Consider the following 19,320-nt stretch of genomic DNA (forward strand, 5'->3'; position numbering starts at 1 on the left):
CTCAGGGTAACTGAAGACTGTAAGATGGAAGGGAATCTCACACAAGCTGTGAATGAAATATAAATCAATCAAAACTCAGCAATTTATGAGCTCACCCATGTGGAAGAACAATAACTTTAGAATATGTCACAAAGGCAGATTTAAGGAGTAGACTTTTTAATATTTCTATTTTAGACTGAGAAATCAATTATTATCTCAGAGCTAAATTCTACTTTGCACTATCTACTCAGGACTCTGGGAAAAGGTATAAATTACCAAATGAAGTGTAAAAACACTAAATGTTGCTTAATTCTTGATAGTTTTGGTGAGATGAATGGTATAAAAATAAGGAAGAGCTATAGTATATTAAAAAGAATAAAAAATATTTATTGTCACACATGCACAGTTTTAGGTTATATGAAATCAGAGTTTCTTCAAATTTGGAAGATCCACTTTAGGATATCAGCATGGGAATATGTCACCTCCTACTGTATGTCCTTTAAAATATGTTATTTATTTATTTGACTATGTTGGGTCTTCGTTGCTGTGTGGGGGCTTCCTTTAGTTGCAGCAAGCAGGGGCTACTCTTCATTGTGGTGCTCAGGGTTCTCATTGTGGTGGCTTTTCTTGTTGCAGAGCACAGGCTCCAGAGCATGGGCTCAGTGGTTGTGGCACATGAGTTTAGTTGTCCTGCAGCATGTGAAATCTTCCTGGATCAGGGATTGAACTGGTGTCTCCTGCGTTGGCAGGCAGATTCTTAATCACCGGACCACCAAGGAAGTCCCTATATGTTTTTTCTTGAGTAACCCTGCTTATATTGAAAGCATGGGAGAGAGAACCTAATATGCCCAGTCTGGGCCATATTACACCCACTGACCAGAGGAGAGTAGGCTATATACCCTGCCAAAGGGGAAGGGTAGTTCTCCAAGACAGAAATGGAGATGTATTTATCAAAATAAGAGGAGACGTATGCTAGAAAGGGAGAAATAACAGGTGTCCACTACTGTCCCCTAGATCTGTCCCTTTGCTCTTTCCCTCGTGTTACCATGTTATCATAATGTGTTGAGAAAGCAGGATATGGGGCAAAGGGGCCTGGATTTTAAGACTTAGACTTGAGCTTCAGCTCTCTACAATCTTGGGCTAGTCATAATAACCTTTGTTTTTTCCATCTATAAAATTAGAGGTTTTTAACATGTTGAAAAGATTTCTTCCTATTTCAAATGATAAGACTACTGTGCAAACTTGGGTGCTGTCCATGGTTCTGCCAATTTAAAGTGAAATCTTTATAACTTTACTTCAAAGGCTTTGTTTTGATAAATAAGCCAAACTTGAGTTTATTCTGCTTAAACACCAGGAATCTGAAGGCAGACACACAAGTAGCCACTCCGACTGGGATAATAGAGAGCTGTGGAGGAAATCTTAGACTGGGCATTAAGAGGATCTGGTGCAGTACTTATCTGTGTTTGTCTGGTATTCATTCACCTTTCTTCAGTTAAAAACACCGCAGTTTTCCTTTGATCAGTCAGTCATCCCCTATCACGCCATACGATTCAGGTAGAGTTGACCTCTCCCTTTCTTCCCCGCTGCATTGACCCACCATTGTTGCAGTGAGGGATCGCAAGATCTTGAACTGGGCTGAATTAGATGAGAGCTCCAAAAGAGCTTTAGTGGCCAGTATCAGTTAGGGAAAGCTTCACTACTTTGGAGGACAAATAGGACAGGAACAAAAGCGAAAACAAAATAAAAGAACAGGACTTGAGCATAGAATACATTGGTCTCAGGTGCTGAAGAGAGGACTATGCCAAGGGGTGCATTGCTTTATACATCCTCCCATCAAGAGGAGAGAGAAGGTCACCTGAGTCCTTGAGGAGGGTGTCCTCCATGAAGCCATCCATTGGAGAGAAGATATAAGCATCTGTTCAAGCAGATCAGCAGTACTTTGAATCAAAGACCAGTCAAGAAGCAGAGTGAAGTTCAGGAAGGGTGATCAGTGGTCGCATTGGAGTAAGAATGAAGAGTTTAATTTCTCAGCATTAGCTGAGATTTTGATTGCAACAGCAGACATAAAACAAGTACTTTCCATACAGTGAGGTAAATGCAAGGATATGTCCGAGACATTGTAGAAATATAATGGGTGGACATATTATGTGGTATTGTGATGAGGAGACTGTTCAGAAATTAGTCCTCATTAGAAAGATAAGATGCACAGTAATATGGGAGAAAGATTCATTGCAGGCATAAAGTACAGCACAAGCAAGGAGCAAGAGTAATTGAGGGACGGTCAGTGGGCATGTTCATGAGAATCAGTAGGTGTATTTGTGGAATTATGACCTGTTCAGTGCTAAGCTGGTGTCTAAGCACAGGCAAGGACAGATAGGAAGTGAGCTGAAGAAGGAAGCAAGGCCTTAGATACCATGAGAAAGAATTTGGACATTTCTCTATAGATGAGATTGGTAAACCATGGGCTAATTCTGACCCTCAGATATTGTTTGACCTATAGAACATTATTTTAAAAACTGAAATATCATTTAAAATTTAGTAGGAGGCTTCACATATCAAAAAATTTAGATTTTTTGTTTTCTAGAAAAGATTAGATCTGGCAATCCTGGACCTACCTGGTGATATGGTAAAAAATGATATGCAGAAACCAGTAATGGGGCAAATGTACTTCCAGTTCCCAACAACCCCCACAACCACTGATTCCTCAACTGGCAGCCAGCCAATCTCTGTCTTTTCATCTGTATGATCCTTGTAGTAATGAGAGTACCTGAGATATTCAAAGTCTGAGTTGCCCTCAACATGCTAGATGTATACTGTCTGATCCTCAGTTTCCTCATCTCTTAAATCCTAACTAGTTTATTTCCAGGGTCCCTTCCTGCTTCATCATTGTATGATTTTGTTAATATTATAATTAAAATAGTGATAAAAATGTTCTAGCATTTTGCAGTTTTCAAAGATAAGTACAACTCCTGTGAGATAAGTACTATATTCCTGATTGAATGGACTGAGATCCAGAGAGACTAAGAAATAAATCCTGTGCCCTTTCTCTCACACAACACTATAGTGTACTGCTGTCCTTGGATTTCCTTCTTTCTAATATTCCCTATGGTTGATGCATAATGATTAAAATAGCAAAATGCAACCAATTAGCATATATGAGATCAAATGTTTGAGGTGCAACTCCAGGCAACGGGACAGATTTCATATGACAAAGAAAAATTATATATTTAACCCTCATGTTTCTTGTAAGATGTTTTGGCATCTTGGGGAAGAAGGAACTAAAACTGAGCCCATTAAGAAGGTTTTCACTCAGTTCTCTTCAGACAATTTATTCAAGCATAACATCTTTGAAGCAATTTTGTAATCAAATCTGAAAACAAGTTTTCAATCCTCGGATGCAAAAAAGCCTGGGCTAGTGAGGCTGAGAGGGTGTGTCTACAGGGAATGCAAATGTCACTGGTGCCATATACACCAGAAGCTTTGGCTTTTCTCATGTGTTCATCTAAATAGAGAGGTAGGAGAGGCAAGGGAAAAAATACATAAAAGTAGAGGAAGCCAGACTTCTAATGATGGAATAGCTCGCTTTGTTCATGATAACTGACAGGGTAATCAGAATACCAGACTTATGAGGTCATGTCCAGCAACCAGATGTTTTGCTTCATACAGGTGAATTTGAAGTTGCTGGAAAAAAGAGACTGATACACAGCTGAATTACAGGAGGCTTAATGATTCACATATGAAAGAGAGGCCAGAGACAAAAGCTCATTTCTCCAGTTCATTCAAGAAAATGTGTGCGGCCTTCCCTGGTGGCTCAGTGGTAAAGAATCTGCCTGGCCGGTGCAGGAAATGTGGGTTTGATCCCTAATGCAGGAAGATCCCACATGCTGTGGAGCAACTAAGCCTATGCACCAGAACTACTGAGCTCGTGCTCTGGAGGCCACGTGCCGCAAATGCTGAAGCCCGCACACCCTAGAGCTGGTGCTGTGCAACAGAAGTTACTGCAATGGGAAGCCTGCACACCACCACTGGAGAGGAGCCCTTGCTTGCCACAACTGGAGAAAAGCCCACGCAGTAACAAAGACCCAGCACAGCCAAAAATAAATAAATACTTGTTTTTTAAAAAAGAAAGAAAATGTGTGAACTGGAAGATAATTAAGATAATGATGCTAACTCAGACAGAAAGGTGAGTGGAAACTTAGCATGTGGTTATGTGTCACTTCTGTTGGGGAAACAGGCATTGCTTAGGTGTCTTTATTTTTGTGTGTGTGAAGCAGAGTAGTTATTATGATCCTCTTGTGAATTAACATTTAAGTGGTATACATTATTTTGCAAAAGAGCTTTTTTTTTTTGCATGTTACATCTCAAACAGTCAGCTCCTGTCACTTTCTCCTGGTTCTCTCTACAGAAATTAAACACCAGATCAAGAGATTTCTCTTCCTTCCACCATGGTCTTAACCCTGAATTCTTTCCAGGGCTGATGCTCTGTGGTGAATCACCAGTACCTTATCTAGCTGTAGGGAGTCAAGTCACTTTGATTTTACTGTGGATAGAACCTCTCTACAGCCAAACAAGAGACAGGGATATACAAAGCAAAATTGAGCATGTCGACCTGAGATGGATCGACGTAATTTGAGTTTCTTTGAACCTACCTCTTTGAACCTAGGCCAGCTAAACTATTTCTTTTTGCAGGGAATAAAGGATCTTTCTGACTGAATTCCTAGGGCAACCCAGAGTTTAGGTCAAATCTGCTTTCTTTGCAGTCACTTAACATTTAAGCCTCTTATTCCTTTTCCTAGAGAAGGCAATGGCACCCCACTCCAGTACTCTTGCCTGGAAAGTCCCATGGATGGAGGAACCTGGTAGGCTGCAGTCCACGGGGTCGCTAAGAGTCAGACATGACTGAGTGACTTCACTTTCAATTTCACTTTCATGCATTGGAGAAGGAAATGGCAACCCACTCTAGTGTTCTTGCCTGTCTGAGAATCCCAGGGACGGGGGAGCCTGGTGGGCCGCCGTCTATTGGGTCACACGGAGTCGGACACGACTGAAGTGACTTAGCAGTAGCAGCAGCATTCCTTTTCCTGGACCTCACACTCACTTTTCTTGAACTGGCCTCTAGAAACATGTTTCACAAGTGTATTCTCTAACAGCATCCCCTTGATTCTTTAATCCCATCTTGCCCCCCTTTTAAACCCTGGTATTTCCTCTTCCACCATTATTCCCTTCCATTTTAGTCTCCTTAATTGGGTTACACTTCATTCCTTTGATCTTTCTTTTTGACCTTAAGAATGCTGCATCTTCATTATTTATTTTTCTGATAGTCAACTTCTAACTCATCATGAATGAGAATTTCATTTTAAGAGAGGAGACTTCTGGTCAAATTGGAAAAATAAATTATATTTGGACACATACCCTCTGCTCCAAAATGCAGACACAATGGATAAAATATGAAAAAAATAAAATCCACAAAAAAATATTAAGTTGACTTTCTGTGATTGCAGTTCTCATAGGTAAAAGCTGTTGAATTTTAGAAATTTCGTATCGTTCACCTTAAAATATAAGTGGACTACAAGCATAAGATTAAATGTCTCAGTATATCAGAAATGAACAAACTGTAAGTGGGGGGTGGGGCTGGAGTTACAGGACTGCTGGCCTTTGGGTCTGGAAGCAGGCAGTAACAGTTAGGAATACGGCTCTTTTGGGTAACAGAGCCTTGAAAATGTGTCAGGAGAGTTGGAGGACTGGACATAGGATTGTTACCTGAATCCAGGTACTGGAGTAGGACTCATGTCTCCTAAAAGAAATTTAAGGGAGAAAAAAACTGCTACCAGCTAATTCTTGGAGCCTGTACATCCCATCACATGCATGATTCAGAAGGAAGGAGACTTCAGGCTCCACAGTTTGACCAGCAACCAAACCAAGTGGCCTGCTGACTCAGTGACTTTATTGGTAGTAACCCAATTATCAGCCCAGGGTATTTCTGAACTGTCCTTAAGAGTTTGTATTCTGGATTGGGGTCTGGAGCACTAGATAAGAGGCAGCTTCAGAACTTCTAGAATGGGAAATCCTAGCACTGAGTATGGGGTTGTGTTCAGTGCTTAAAATGTGCATTAGGATGAAGATCTTTCATTGTCAAGATTTAAAATTTTTAACAGAATGAGGAAAGCTGTCTTCTGAGAGCTAGAGGTAGAGTTGAAATTAAACCTCAAGGCACTGACATCGCTGGGTAGAAGATAATACAGGGTTTCCAAAGAATTTCTTCACATCCATGTATTCATCCATTCATGCCCCTTAGCAAATATTCACTGAATATGCACAGTGCTCTGTAATCAAATGCTTTTGTTATTTGCTGATTTCTTTACATGAGATGCTGTCCTCTAATTCTCTCTAAAGCTTCTATTTTACATCCCAGCTCAGATACTATCTTTTCAGAAAAGCTTTTTCCCAATCCTATAGACAATTTTAGATGCCTCTTTTCCTATGTACGCCCATAAGATAAATTGTAATGCTGTAGTGAAACACTCGTTTGCAGTGTGATTCTCATGGGCTGTCTCTACTACCTCTGGTATCAGTGCAGTATGTGGCACACAGCAGATACTCATAAGTATTTGTGGTGTGTGAGTGAATAAATGACTGTTAACATGAAATGTCAGAATGAGGCACTGGTGTTGGGTGCTCCCAAATTTGAGGCTTCCTTTCAGTTGCTATTTAGGTAGAACTTAACCTGAATGCCAGAACAGATTTCTCCAGCAGCAGGAAGCAGGGATTCCTGCACAGACGGCAGCTGAAATCAGTGCTTTCAACACAGATGGGTTCTGAAAAACAAGCCCAACAGGTTTGTGTCAATTAGGGGTAAGTAGTTCTTTTTAGGGATCTGGAAATGAAGGCCCAGCTAAATAAGCTTCTGACTTCATGGTTCCACCTCCATGCAAATTACTTCTCAGCATCCAAATGAGTTGGCAAAAAAATTGAATCTATATTTTATCATGGCATACCCTTCCAGGAATTTTAGTAGTCGGCCATAAATCTCTGTACATGTTAACTGAGGGACTTTTCCTGGGAAAGCTTATTTTAGGTTAAGACAATGAGAATCAAAGCAACATTTTTATAGCTCTATAGCTGAATAATTTTCTGGGTATGTTGATTGAGTAAAATAATTATTCCTTGCAAATACAGGTTATAAACACCTGAGAAACAAGCTTTTGTGGACCAACCTGGAACTCTTAACTCCAATTGCTTGCACTGTGTTAGAAAACAGTCTGGGTTTCAAACAACAAATTTACAGATTTTTGGCACACAAAATTTGTGTTTACTTCTCAACAACTTAACAATGGCTCTCTGTTGCTGCTATATGTCTAAACCTTAAACCTGGTGTTCAAAGCCTTCTTACTTTTCTAGACTTATGTCCCTTGATTCCTCCAAATAACCCTGTGTTTCAGCCAAACCAAACTGTGCGCTAACTAACTTAACAGTGCTTCCAACCATTATGCATTTGCTCAAGCGTTCCCGACTCTTTCGTGTTAAAAGCCTACCCCACCTTTGAGAATCAACTCTAACCTTTTCTGATCTCTCTCAATTAAGTATGACCATTTCCTCTTGTAAATACCAAAAGTACTTTATTCCTATACTTAAAAAAAAAAAAATGACAGGGCCAATTTTGGAGCAAATCCTACATACTGACCTTTACACCAAGCACTTTACAAACTGTTTAATATAATCCTCAGAACAGTTACATGGGGATGGGCATTAATTTCACATGTGCCTCTTCCATGGTGCTCACTCTGTCTATTGTCTCAATGCAGAGAGGGACAAGGTTCTAGAGCAGGGGTCAATGGATTACAGCCCCTGGAGAAGGCAATACTCTTGCCTGGAAAATCCCATGGGCAGAGGAGCCTGGTATGCTGCAGTCCATGGGGTCACTAAGAGTCAGACATGACTGAGCGACTTCACTTTTACTTTCATCCATTGGAGAAGGAAATGGCACCCCACTCCAGTGTTCTTGCCTGGAGAATCCCAGGGGCGGGGGAGCCTGGTGGGCTGACGTCTATGGGGTCGCACAGAGTCAGACATGACTGAAGTGACTTAGCAGCAGCAGCAGCAGCAGCCTGGTTTTGTAAATCAAGTTCTACTGGAACACAACCATACTTATTTATGTACATATTGCCTCTGGCTGCTTTTGTGCTGCAGTGACAGAGACCATATGGCCCACGAAGCCTAAAATGTTTTCTATATGGCTCTTTACAGAAAAATTTCGCCAACTACGGACTAAGAGATGGTAAAAGCACATGATGGAAGGATCCTAAGCCCCTGGTTAACATGTGGAACAGAACTCTTCATTCCCCTGCCTCACCAACCTGCATTGAACTGTGATGGAAGTAAGAAACATTTTTATTCCAATTGTGTGTCAAAACTTCTGGGTTATTTGACCTAGTAGTTAGCCTAGCCTCACTAACACAAAGTGATATAAGTAAAGCTATCTATCTCAGTTTCTTCTTTCCGTGATCCAGGAATATGTGTAGGCTGTGGTTGATTTCTCCGTTTGACTTCTGATGCCTTTTAAAAATTACAAATGAATATAAGAAAATTTCTAGGACCTCAAATTAGGAATATTCTTTACAAAATAACATTCATGAAAGCCATGGCAACTGAGTTGCTAGTGATTTAATTGAGTAAATAAGCACCATAGGGGAATATGGCCAGTGGTTCCAGTGAGGCTGCCTGCAGACCATGTGGAGAGGCAAGCTGGCTCTCCACACCCATCCTGAGTGTGTCTTTCAGAGGCAAACTACAAACCTGGAAAATGGCTGCACAGGAAGAAGCCTCATTGCAAAGACAATGCAGGGAATTTTTAAAACCTTCTTGCTACCATGAGCTCATCTAATTCTTATAATGTCCAGTAACAGGTGGGATGATATGTGTTTCCTCCATTCAGTTCAGTCGTTCAGTCATGTCTGACTCTTTGCAACCCCATAGACTGTAGCACGCCAGGCTGCCCTGTCCATCACCAACTCCCAGAGCTTACTCAAACTCAAGTCCATTGAGTCGGTAATGCCATCCAACCATCTCATCCTCTGTCGTCCCCTTCTCCTCCTGCCTTCAATCTTTCCCAGTATCAAGGTCTTTTCAAATGAGTCAGTTTTTTGCAGTAGGTGGCCAAAGTATTGGAATTTCTGCTTTGGCATCAGTCCTTCCAATGAATATTCAGGACTGATTTCCCCCATTATTGTACTCAAATGGTTCACAGGCCAGTTCAATTGGAATAAGATAAAGATATCTTATCATTTATTTTACATTGCTATATTAACAATATTATAAAATCCACTTAAATGGAAAATTTAAGTATATTCATAGTCTGTTAAGACCAATTTCTACTTAATAGGAGATGAGTGCTGTTTATTATAAATCAATCCTGTAAGAAAAAGCACAGTTTGTTCTCAAATAGATTGGAAATTAAATGTCACATTATATCTGTTTTGGGAAATCATAAAATACAGATTGACATTTGAAAAAAACACCATAGGAAAAAGGATCCAAACAATTTCTGCAGCTTGTACTTAGCTGGTGTTTGGGGTAGGGTGAGGTCAAACAGAAAACCTGTAAAGGTCTTCCACATGCCAGAGTGAGAGGAACTGAAACTAAAAAGCAAATATTTATTTGATCATAGTATCTCTTGGAAGAGCAGTTTGTGACATCTTATTATTCCTTCAGTGAAAAATGCTAAGGAAAGGAACCCAAAATGAGATAAAGATGAACTTTCCTATGATCTCTGGCATATTAAAAGTGACTACAATTCCTACTGGGAGTTTGAATTAAGAGCCACTATCAGTTTATCGCTGGTCTGTATTTTCTTTGTAACAAGAGTACCCTTGTCAGTAATCCACACATTCTCCAACAGTGGCCATTTGGGTTTCTTGCCCATTGCCTGCCTCAGGATCAAAGAATGAAGATGTTTATCCTCCTGTGGTTGTTGTTTCTTTGCTTTAACAGAACATAGTGATCTTGGAACAATAAAGCTAGTTACAGATTAACTGATCCTAACTTCTCAGTTCTGTGGAACCATCAAAGTTCAAGTTGGATAACTATTGCTAAGATTATTCATAAGGGCCCTCCCCAAATATTTTCCATATAAGATACAAGCATAGGTGTATACTGAAAATAGTACATCTTTCCTGCTACTCTCCCATTCGTCTAGACTGGGGATTGCAAATTGGTATCCACAGCCTACATTCATCCTGCACACATGTTCTCTTTGCTCTGCATAAGGTTTTATAACCAGAATGATTGCACACAAAAGTCAAGGTTTGAACTTCTCTTAAAATTAGGACAGCTTAAAATACTGGGTCTGCATTTCAATATATCAACAGTAATTTAGAGCTAGAATTATATGCACCTTTCAGCCAGATGTGGTCCCCAACACTGCCTCTTGTCTTGGTCATGACCTGCCTCAGCCTTTACATTACCTGGCCAGTTCCTGTCACCACTGGACTTCCTGGCTCCCACTCCAGGGTTTCTTGCTGTCTCCCCTGCTTATCTCAGTTGTTTTAAATAGAAAGACGGCTGGATTTGGAGTCAGATAACCTTGCTAAGCATTTTAGATCTACCATTATGTGAACAAGTCACTTAATATCTCCAGTCTCCTTGCTTATAAAAATGCCTGAAGAAAAAGATGGAATGTTCTGAAGATTAGCTAAGGTAATGCATGAAAAAACAGTCTTAGTTTCAGGCACTCACCTTTTCCTGCAGAACCATTGTATCAGTCTTTACCTTGGTAACCCTGCATCCACACTCTTCATTCCTCCATTCCATGTTTTTGTTTTCCTTTTTTTGGCCACACTTATTCATGTGGGATCTTAGTTCGCTGGCTAGGGATTGAACCCATGTCTCCTCCAGTGGAAGCAAAGATTCTTAACCACTAGACCACCAGAGAAGTCCTAGGAGCTTAACCTTAAGAGCAGTGGGAAAGCCTTGGACAGTTTAAGCAGGGGGCAGGTGCAACATGATCAGATTGACTTATGATAAGGTAACTCTTTTTGTAGGGTAGAAATCAAATGGGAAGAATATCAGGTTGAATCTATGGAATTGCCACTTCCATACTTTTGGTCCTATAAGATGACAAGTTCATATTATTCCAGCTGATAAAGTGGGTGCACAGTAAACCAGTTAGGAGGCTAGCAACAGGTGATAGTGGTTTGGAATAGGATGGGTTATTGGAAATGAAGATAAATGGACAGATCTGATAGATATAGAAGGAAAAATCAGTAAGCCTTAGTGATGGTCACTGTAGGGTATCAAGGACAACTCATAGACCTATGTGCCTTAATGGGAAGTGGTGCCATTCATGAGTAGGCTGTGCTGGCAAAAGCAGGGAGGATTCCACTCTGAGTTCAAAGTGCCTTTGCAACAACCACGAGGAGCTGGACTTTGAAAGTGTCTCTACAGAAATATCTTGCCTTGGCTTTAGCTGGATTCCTAGGGGGATGAATGACCCTATGCTATGCTAAGTCACTTCAGTCGTGTCCGATTCTGTGTGATCCCAGAGATGGCAGCACACCAGGCTCCCTCGTCCCTGGGATTCTCCAGGCAAGAACACTGGAGTGGGTTGCCATTTCCTTCTCCAATGCATGAAAGTGAAAAGAGAAAATGAAGTCGCTCAGTCGTGTCCGACTCCTAGCAACCCCATGGACTGCAGCCCACCAGGCTCCTCCATCCACGGGATTTTCCAGGCAAGAGTACTGGAGTGGGGTGCCATTGCCTTCTTCGAATGACCCTAGGCTATGTTAAATTACCAGCCAGAGCTTCCACATCATGAATGTTTTATAAATTAAGATCCTAAATCTGTGTGGTGTAGGCTCAGAGTTTTAGTTTTCACAGGTAATTATTTTTGTCCCTGTCAAAACCCCAGGCAGATGATATACTTTTGCAGGGAGTTCAGCTCCATTCTTAGCCTCCTTTGGGCCTGAACTCATTTTTTTTTTTTTCTCTGTAGGTGTTGGAAATCTAGTTCCCTTGCCCCCGGGGTCCATAACTCCATCTGAGATTCGTGTGGCCTCCTCCTGGTATCAGCTCATATTTGTTCCTCTAACTTGATTTCATGCCATTTTTGGCACCTGAAAATTCCTTTTTTTTTTTTTTTTTAATCAAACTTGGTTATGTGGAAAATGTTTTTGTTACCTTACCTTAGTATTTCTATTTGGCAGGGGCCTATTTGGGTCAGTTCAGTAGGTGGAGTGGTCAGATGTGATCTAGGTAATTTTCTATACATATTATTAAAATTATTTTATATTGAAGCATGACATGCTATTCTACCATTTGCCATAAGTATACATCTCTTGTCACCAGAGAGGAAAATCCTGCAGACTGGTTGCTGTCTAGCATTGGGCTTCAAGTTCATAGAATATGAAAATGAATGCATGACCTGGGTCCTGAGCTCGAAATCCAGTGCTGAAAGGCAGCTAGTTTGCAGGAGCCTGAGAAGGCTATATCTGATCCCTTACATAGTGTATGCCATCAGGAATTGCTGAATAAATGTCTGTATAATTGAATGAGAAGGGAAACAACTTTGATTGAGAAGATGGGAATTCTTGGCATAGCCTCCGTGGTGGAATATAAATCCTGGAATTAGGACAGAGATATATAATCAGGATTTTTTTCAAGGCCAAGAATGGTTTCTAGTCTCAATATAGCATGTATCTTATGGTTCCATGTACTCTCATCTATTCATAAAAATGCAGATAACAACAGTGCTATCTCGAATTCTTAGATTACATTTTTATGGATGATTCACTTAAATTCAAATATCATATACTAGGTATTTACTATGTGCAAAGGTTTGCTTATTTGTCTTTCTTTCTAGGTTCTATGAGGTATAAAGTGATGACTAAGACCCAGGCTCTTCCCTCAGCTACTTTATAGCTTAATGATAGGGGGTGGAGACAAAGGCATGCTATTAATAAAATAAAAATAACTACACCTTACCAAATGCTTTCAGTGTGCCAAGCATTGCAGTAAGGATTTTTCATGGATTAGCTCATTTAACACCATGAAACAGGCTGTTACTATCTTTATTTTGTCAGTGAGGGAACTGAAGCACAGATAGGTTAAGAAATGTATACAAGGTGACATAGCAAGAGAGAGACTGAGCCAGGATTGAAACCCAGTTATTCTGATTTCAAACATCAAGAGTTCAAATATTCTGCTGTATGGCAGCCCAACTAATCTGATAGATGTTCATACTTTAACAGATGTTGAAACTTAGGCTAAGAACACAAAGGAAGGGCTCAAGAAAAGCTTTATAAAGAAGTCTGTTTTTCCATGGTATTGAAGAATGAGTGGTATTTTGACAGATAGTGATGGACCAAGAGGTGTATAGGGTTAGGAAATTGTCTGAGCAAAGACAGAGGATAGAAGGCAGCACCTTGGCATGTGTGGGAAACAGCAAACAAACATTTCAGATGTCCAAGTATGGGCTGTCTGTGGGAGATACAGCAGGAAAGGAGAGTTAGATGGGCCCTAAATCTCAGATAAAGGACTTCAGAGCAGGAAGTAGGGAAGGGTGTGCAGCACTCCTCTCATTGTTGGTCATGAATATCAGTAAAGTCCATGAGCAGCCGAAGCTTCTAAAACTGACTTTGGTCTACTTTCATTCAAGAGCAGAAGTGGAGAAAAGAAAAAATTGGATAACTCCAGAGGTTTTTAAATCTGCTCCGAGGTTCAAAGGCATGACATATACATATATCTATATATAAAATAGATAACTAATAAGGATTGACTGTATACCATAGGGAGCTCTACTCAAATAAGCTGTAATGACTTATGTGGGAATAGAATCTAAAAAAGAGTGGATATATCTATATGTATAACTGATTCATTTTTGTTGTATAGCAGAAACTAACCCAACATTGTAAATCAACTATATTCCAATAAAAAATTTTTTTTAAGATTTTTTAACCTGGGGGCTCTGGATTCATGAATAGGCTTCAGGGGGCCTGGCACCTCAGGAAATCAGGGACAAAGTTTTATGTTGCATGAATATATATACTGTATTTCTAGGGAGGTGGACCATATGATGCATCACTTCCTCTAAGCATTCATGGTCAAATGAATATTGCAAACCACTGGTCTAAGGAGAAAAAGTCAACAGTGATCTCAGTGGAGCCTTTCTTGGAGTTAGGAACTAGAACCAGTGTCCTATGATGTATCCTGAAACTTTGAGATTCTGCATAAGTCAAAATTGAGAATTTGAATTCCCCACTGATGAGCAGAACTTTCCACAGAAATATTGCCATGCAGCAGTAGAAGCCTGCCTTGTGTCAGCCTCTGCATCAGGATTGAAGGTTACTTTGGCTAGCAGTCCTAACCAGGGAGGTATTAGGTAAGGCAAACTTCTCTGTAAAAGTATCAGTAGGAACTGGGTCATTTTTGAGCTTCTGTCCCTGAAGGTTTACAAGGGTAATAGGAAGCTGTAACTTCCAGGCAGATGACAGTTGTCTGCAAGGATTTCTACCATTAAACATTTAACCCAACCCACCAGAGTCACTCAATGGTAAGACAGGCTTGACAGTGAGGCAACTTGTGGGCCAGGCCTAAGAGAAAACCCTTAATTTCCTCCTATTTGTCAAGTTGTTGGTAACCTTGCCTAGCAAGCCCTGACATCAACTGATGCCAGCTGAGGTGACTGAGGGTGGGAAGTCAGAAATGCCAGTGATAAAAAAATATCCAGACAAATCCTTCGGTTTGCAGAAATAGTTGTGGTGGAGGCTGGTTTGGTCATTAACGGTGTGTTTTGCATGATGATACTCCTTGATAAAGAGAAACAAGAGTCCTATGTGTATTAGTCATAATTAGGGCAGTCTGCGGGTGATAGAAAACTGAAGACAACAGTGACTTAAACATGATAGAAACTGATATGTCTCATGTAAACCAAATCTAGAGTTGGACAATCTGGGACTGGTTTGGCAGCTCCCACGATCAGCAGACAACTGGGTTCCCTCTAGCTTGTTCCTCAAACCTAGGAAGCTCCTGGCTCCTCAACTTCCAGCCTGGAGGAAGGAGAAAGAAGGGAAGAAAGAAGCCCCCTTCTTTTAAGGATACTTGATATTTGGCACGTGTGCTCAGTCCGACTCTTTGTGACCCATGGACTGTAGTCCACCAGGCTCCTCTGTCCATGGGATTTTCCAGGCAAGAATACTGAAGTGGGTTACCATTTCCTCTTCCAGGGGAACTTCCCCACTCAGGGATCTAACCCACATCTCCCGTGTATCCTGTATTGGCAGGTGATTCTTTACCACTTCTATCTACATCCTGTTGTTCAGAACAAAAGGGCCAAAATGAATGTTGAAGATGGTTGGAATGTAGCCTTCAATATGGGCATCCAACTGACCAGTGAAACATTGGGTGGCCTAGTTCATATATACATACATGGGCAATTAAATATCTCTGCACAGTGTCCTCAGAAAAGAGGGAATGTTTTGATGCTATTTTGATAACTCTAGAGACCTTAGTGAGCCTGGAGACTCCTCTATTTAGGTAATTTAGTTAGTTTTCCTCCTACCAGGAACGGCACCTTTAAATAGACCAACATCTTTTATTTTTGTCAGCAGAAGTGTGAGAAGCAAGATCTCTTCATTCACTCACTCGTTCACTCACTCACTCATTCATCTATGTATCAGTACTGTCATGGCAGAGATGATCAGCTCCTCACCACAAAGTATAGAGCTATTCCTGGGAAGAAGTTTCCCAGCCTGGGGCTAGAGTTCTAAGCCTCTAGCCTGGAGGTGGGCCCATATGAGCCGCTTTTTCTAATAGAATGTGAACAGAGGAGACACATTCCTTCTGAGACACATTCCTTCTGGGAAAGAAGAAAAGAAAGTGAAGTCACTCAGTCGTGTCCAACTCTTTGCAACCCCATGGACTGTAGCCTATCACGCTCCTCCGTCCATGGGACTTTCCAGGTGAGAGTACTAGAGTGGGTTGCTATTTCCTTCTCCAGGGGATCTTCCCGACCCAGGGATCAAACCCAGGTCTCCTGCATTGTAGGCAGATGCTTTACCACCTGAGCCACCAGGGAAGTCCTTCTGGGAGGAGGTGATTAAAAAACAAGCATGCTTTCTCCATCTCCTATTTTCCTATTTGCGTCTGGAAGCAAGGAACCCTGAGGTGTAGCAGATGGCAGAGCCACAGGCGGAAGGAGCCTGGGCTCCAGAATCGCCCCAGGAAAACTGTTCACCTTATATCCACATTGGACTGTTACTTGAACAAGAAATAAGCTTCTGTCATCTTAAGCTTCTGGTATGAGGGTGTTTAGTAAGTAACCTGCTCTGATACCATACTAGGTTGAGGGCTCAACTCTCACATCAGATAAAACTAGATCCAGATGTCACAGGCAGTACTTAGTAGCTGTGAGATTTCAATTAATCTCTAGTAATCTCTCATATTTATAAAAATGTGGCTTAATAAAAGTATATACTACATATAATCAGAGGTATTGTGTCAAATAACTCAACTAATGGGTGATGTCAAAGGAAGTTATAGCCTGTTATACAAAGTAAAGTAAGTCAGAAAGAGAAAAATAAGTATCATATATTAATGCATATATATATATATATATATATTTAGCATGTAGAAAAATGGTATTGATTAACCTATTTGCAGGGAAGGAATGGAGACTCAGATACAGAGAATGGACTTGTAGGCCCTGTAGAGGAAGGAGAGAGTAGGGCAAATGGGGAAAGTAGCATTGACATATATACTCTGCTGCTGCTGCTAAGTCACTTCAGTTGTGTCCGACTCTGTGCGACCCCATAGTCGGCAGCCCACCAGGCTCCCCCACCCCTGGGATATATACTCTACCGTGTGTAAAATAGATAGCTGATGAGAAGTTTCTGCATAATACAGGGAGCCCAGCCAGGCACTCTGTGATGACCTAGGGACATGGGATCGGGGAAGGGAGGGAGGCTCAAGAAGGAGCCTCCTGCATATATGCACATATGTAAATATACATATATGTATAATTATGGCTTATTTGTGTTGTACGGCAAAAACCAACACAACATTGTAAAGCAATTTTCCTCCAATTAAAAAATAAATTAAAAAAAAGGAAGTGCTTCCCTGGTGGCTCAGTGGTGCAGAATCCACCTGCCAATGCAGGAGACATGAGCTTGATCCCTGGTCTGGGAAGATCCCATGTGCCTTGGGGCAACTGAGCCCATGCATCACAACTGTTGAGCCTGTGCTCTAGAGCTCCGGAACCACAGCTGCTGAGCCCACATGCCACAACTGCTGAAGCCTGTGAACCCTACAGCCTGTGCTCCACAACGAGAGAAGCCACAGCAATGGGGAGCCTGTGTACCACAACTAGAGAGTACCCCCTCTCGCCTCAACTAGAGAAAAGCTCACAAACAATGAGAACCCAGCACAAAAATAAATAAATACAATTATTTTAAAAAATTTAAAAAAGGAAGATAAAGGCTGTGTCCATGGGGTCGCGAAGAGTCAGACACGACTGAGCGACTTCCCTTTCACTTTTCACTTTCATGCATTGGAGAAGGAAATGGCAACCCATTCCAGTGTTCTTGCCTGGAGAATCACATGGACAGAGAAGCCTGGTAGGCTGCAGTCCATGGGGTCGCTAGGAGTCAGACACAACTAAGCGACTTCACTTTCACTTTTGACTTTCATGCATTGGAGAAGGAAATGGCAACCCACTCCAGTGTTCTTGCCTGGAGAATCCCAGGGACGGGGGAGCCTGGTGGGCTGCCGTCTATGGGGTCGCACAGAGTCGGACACGACTGAAGCGACTTAGCAGTAGCAGCAGCAGTATTTTCTTAGGACTGCGGTAGCAAATTACGACCAACTGGGTGAGTTAAAACAAGAAAACTTTATCCTCTAGCCATCCTGGGGGCCAGAATCCTGAAATTAAGGTGTCAACAGGGCCATGCCCACTCTCAGGACTTTAGGAGCTGATCCCTGCTTGCCTCTTCCAGCTCACGGTGGCTCCAGGCTGCCTTGGCTGTGGCAGCACAGCTCCAATCTTTACCTCTGTCTTCACGTGGCTTTTGCCTCTGTCTCTTTGTGTGTCCTTTCTGTCTCTTACAGGAATGTTCATTATTGGATTTACGGCTCACACTAAGCCAGGGTGATTTAATCTCAGGATCCTAAACTTAATTTACCTGTGAAAGTCCTTATTCCAAAGAAGGTCACATTTTGAAGTTCACATTTGGACCCATGCTTTGGAGGGTACCACTGAACTCATTGCAGGTGGGTATCCCAGTGGGAATGTCTCCTGATTGAGGTCTTTCTCAGTGGGCCCCTGATCTGCACTCCAACCTTCCCAAAGTGTTTCCATGTAACACTGGTTCCTTGAGATAGTAGGTAATGTGAAAAAGAGGGCTGCAGACAAATGAGTTTGGGAAACTCTGAGTTAAAGCTAGGCAGGAATTTTTACGGCAGGATTTCTGACTCTTTAATGTGTTGGTAGTCATTGTAAATCTTCATAAACATACCGAGTGCTCCTCAAATTCCTTTAATTTGGAAATCCTTTGAAAAAATGTAGTGGAGAACAATGGAGCTCTTCACAGGGTGAGGCTGCCTGGAATATACTGGGAAGTGACGCTCTTCTCTTTCTCTTCCTTTTCTCTTGGGAAGGGGAGAACTCCATTCGCAGGAGAGGCCCCATCAGAAATGGTACAAATCACCCCAGAGAGGCATGGAAAAGATCAAATATAATGCCAGATATATTCATCAGTGGATTTCCAGTTAAAAAAAGAGAACAATCCACCAGCTGCCTAAATATCCCATATGATTGTCACAGAGCTTATGCATCCCTTAGTGGACCATATTGGAAGTCTAAAGATACTTGCTAGGATCATGTTCCTGTTAGAAATCTATTGCCTAGTGATACATGTACCTATTTTAATTAGAGAGGCCGAGTTTTGGAACTGCAGAAGGTCTCAGAAATAATCTCTTCTAACCCAGTAATTTTACATATTAGGAAACAGAGGTCCAGAGAGATGACATAGTACAGAGTAAAACCTACTCAAGTTCACACAGAGAACCAGGTGCAGAGCTAGCTCTGGAAGTTACATCAACTGATTTCAAGTTCAAGGCTCTTTCTGCTACCCCAGGTTTCTTTTAAAATATTGCTTTAGAAGGAAAAACTTTTACACTGATGATTCACTGGAAATTTAAGGATTGGGGGATATTCTTCTAATTGAACTTTCTGCTAAAAGCCCTTTTACCTCAACTCTTGATTTTGGGAAATATTTCTAACATTTATCGTCTTTATTTAAGATGCAATTTATTTTTAAATTATGCATGATTTTTTGCATTTAATAAAAATTTAAC

General features: G+C 41.3%; 1 long non-coding RNA gene across 1 annotated transcript; it reads left to right on the forward strand.

Moving 5' to 3' along the window:
* Nucleotides 1–2,996: 2,996 nt before the first annotated feature.
* Nucleotides 2,997–19,019, forward strand: LOC133252637 (uncharacterized). Its single transcript, XR_009738009.1, has 3 exons — nucleotides 2,997–4,162; nucleotides 8,224–8,354; nucleotides 18,073–19,019. It is a non-coding gene; the product is annotated as an uncharacterized LOC133252637 (long non-coding RNA).
* Nucleotides 19,020–19,320: the final 301 nt, after the last annotated feature.

This window comes from Bos javanicus, chromosome 8 (assembly GCF_032452875.1).
Source record: "Bos javanicus breed banteng chromosome 8, ARS-OSU_banteng_1.0, whole genome shotgun sequence".
Classification (NCBI taxonomy): domain Eukaryota; kingdom Metazoa; phylum Chordata; class Mammalia; order Artiodactyla; family Bovidae; genus Bos; species Bos javanicus.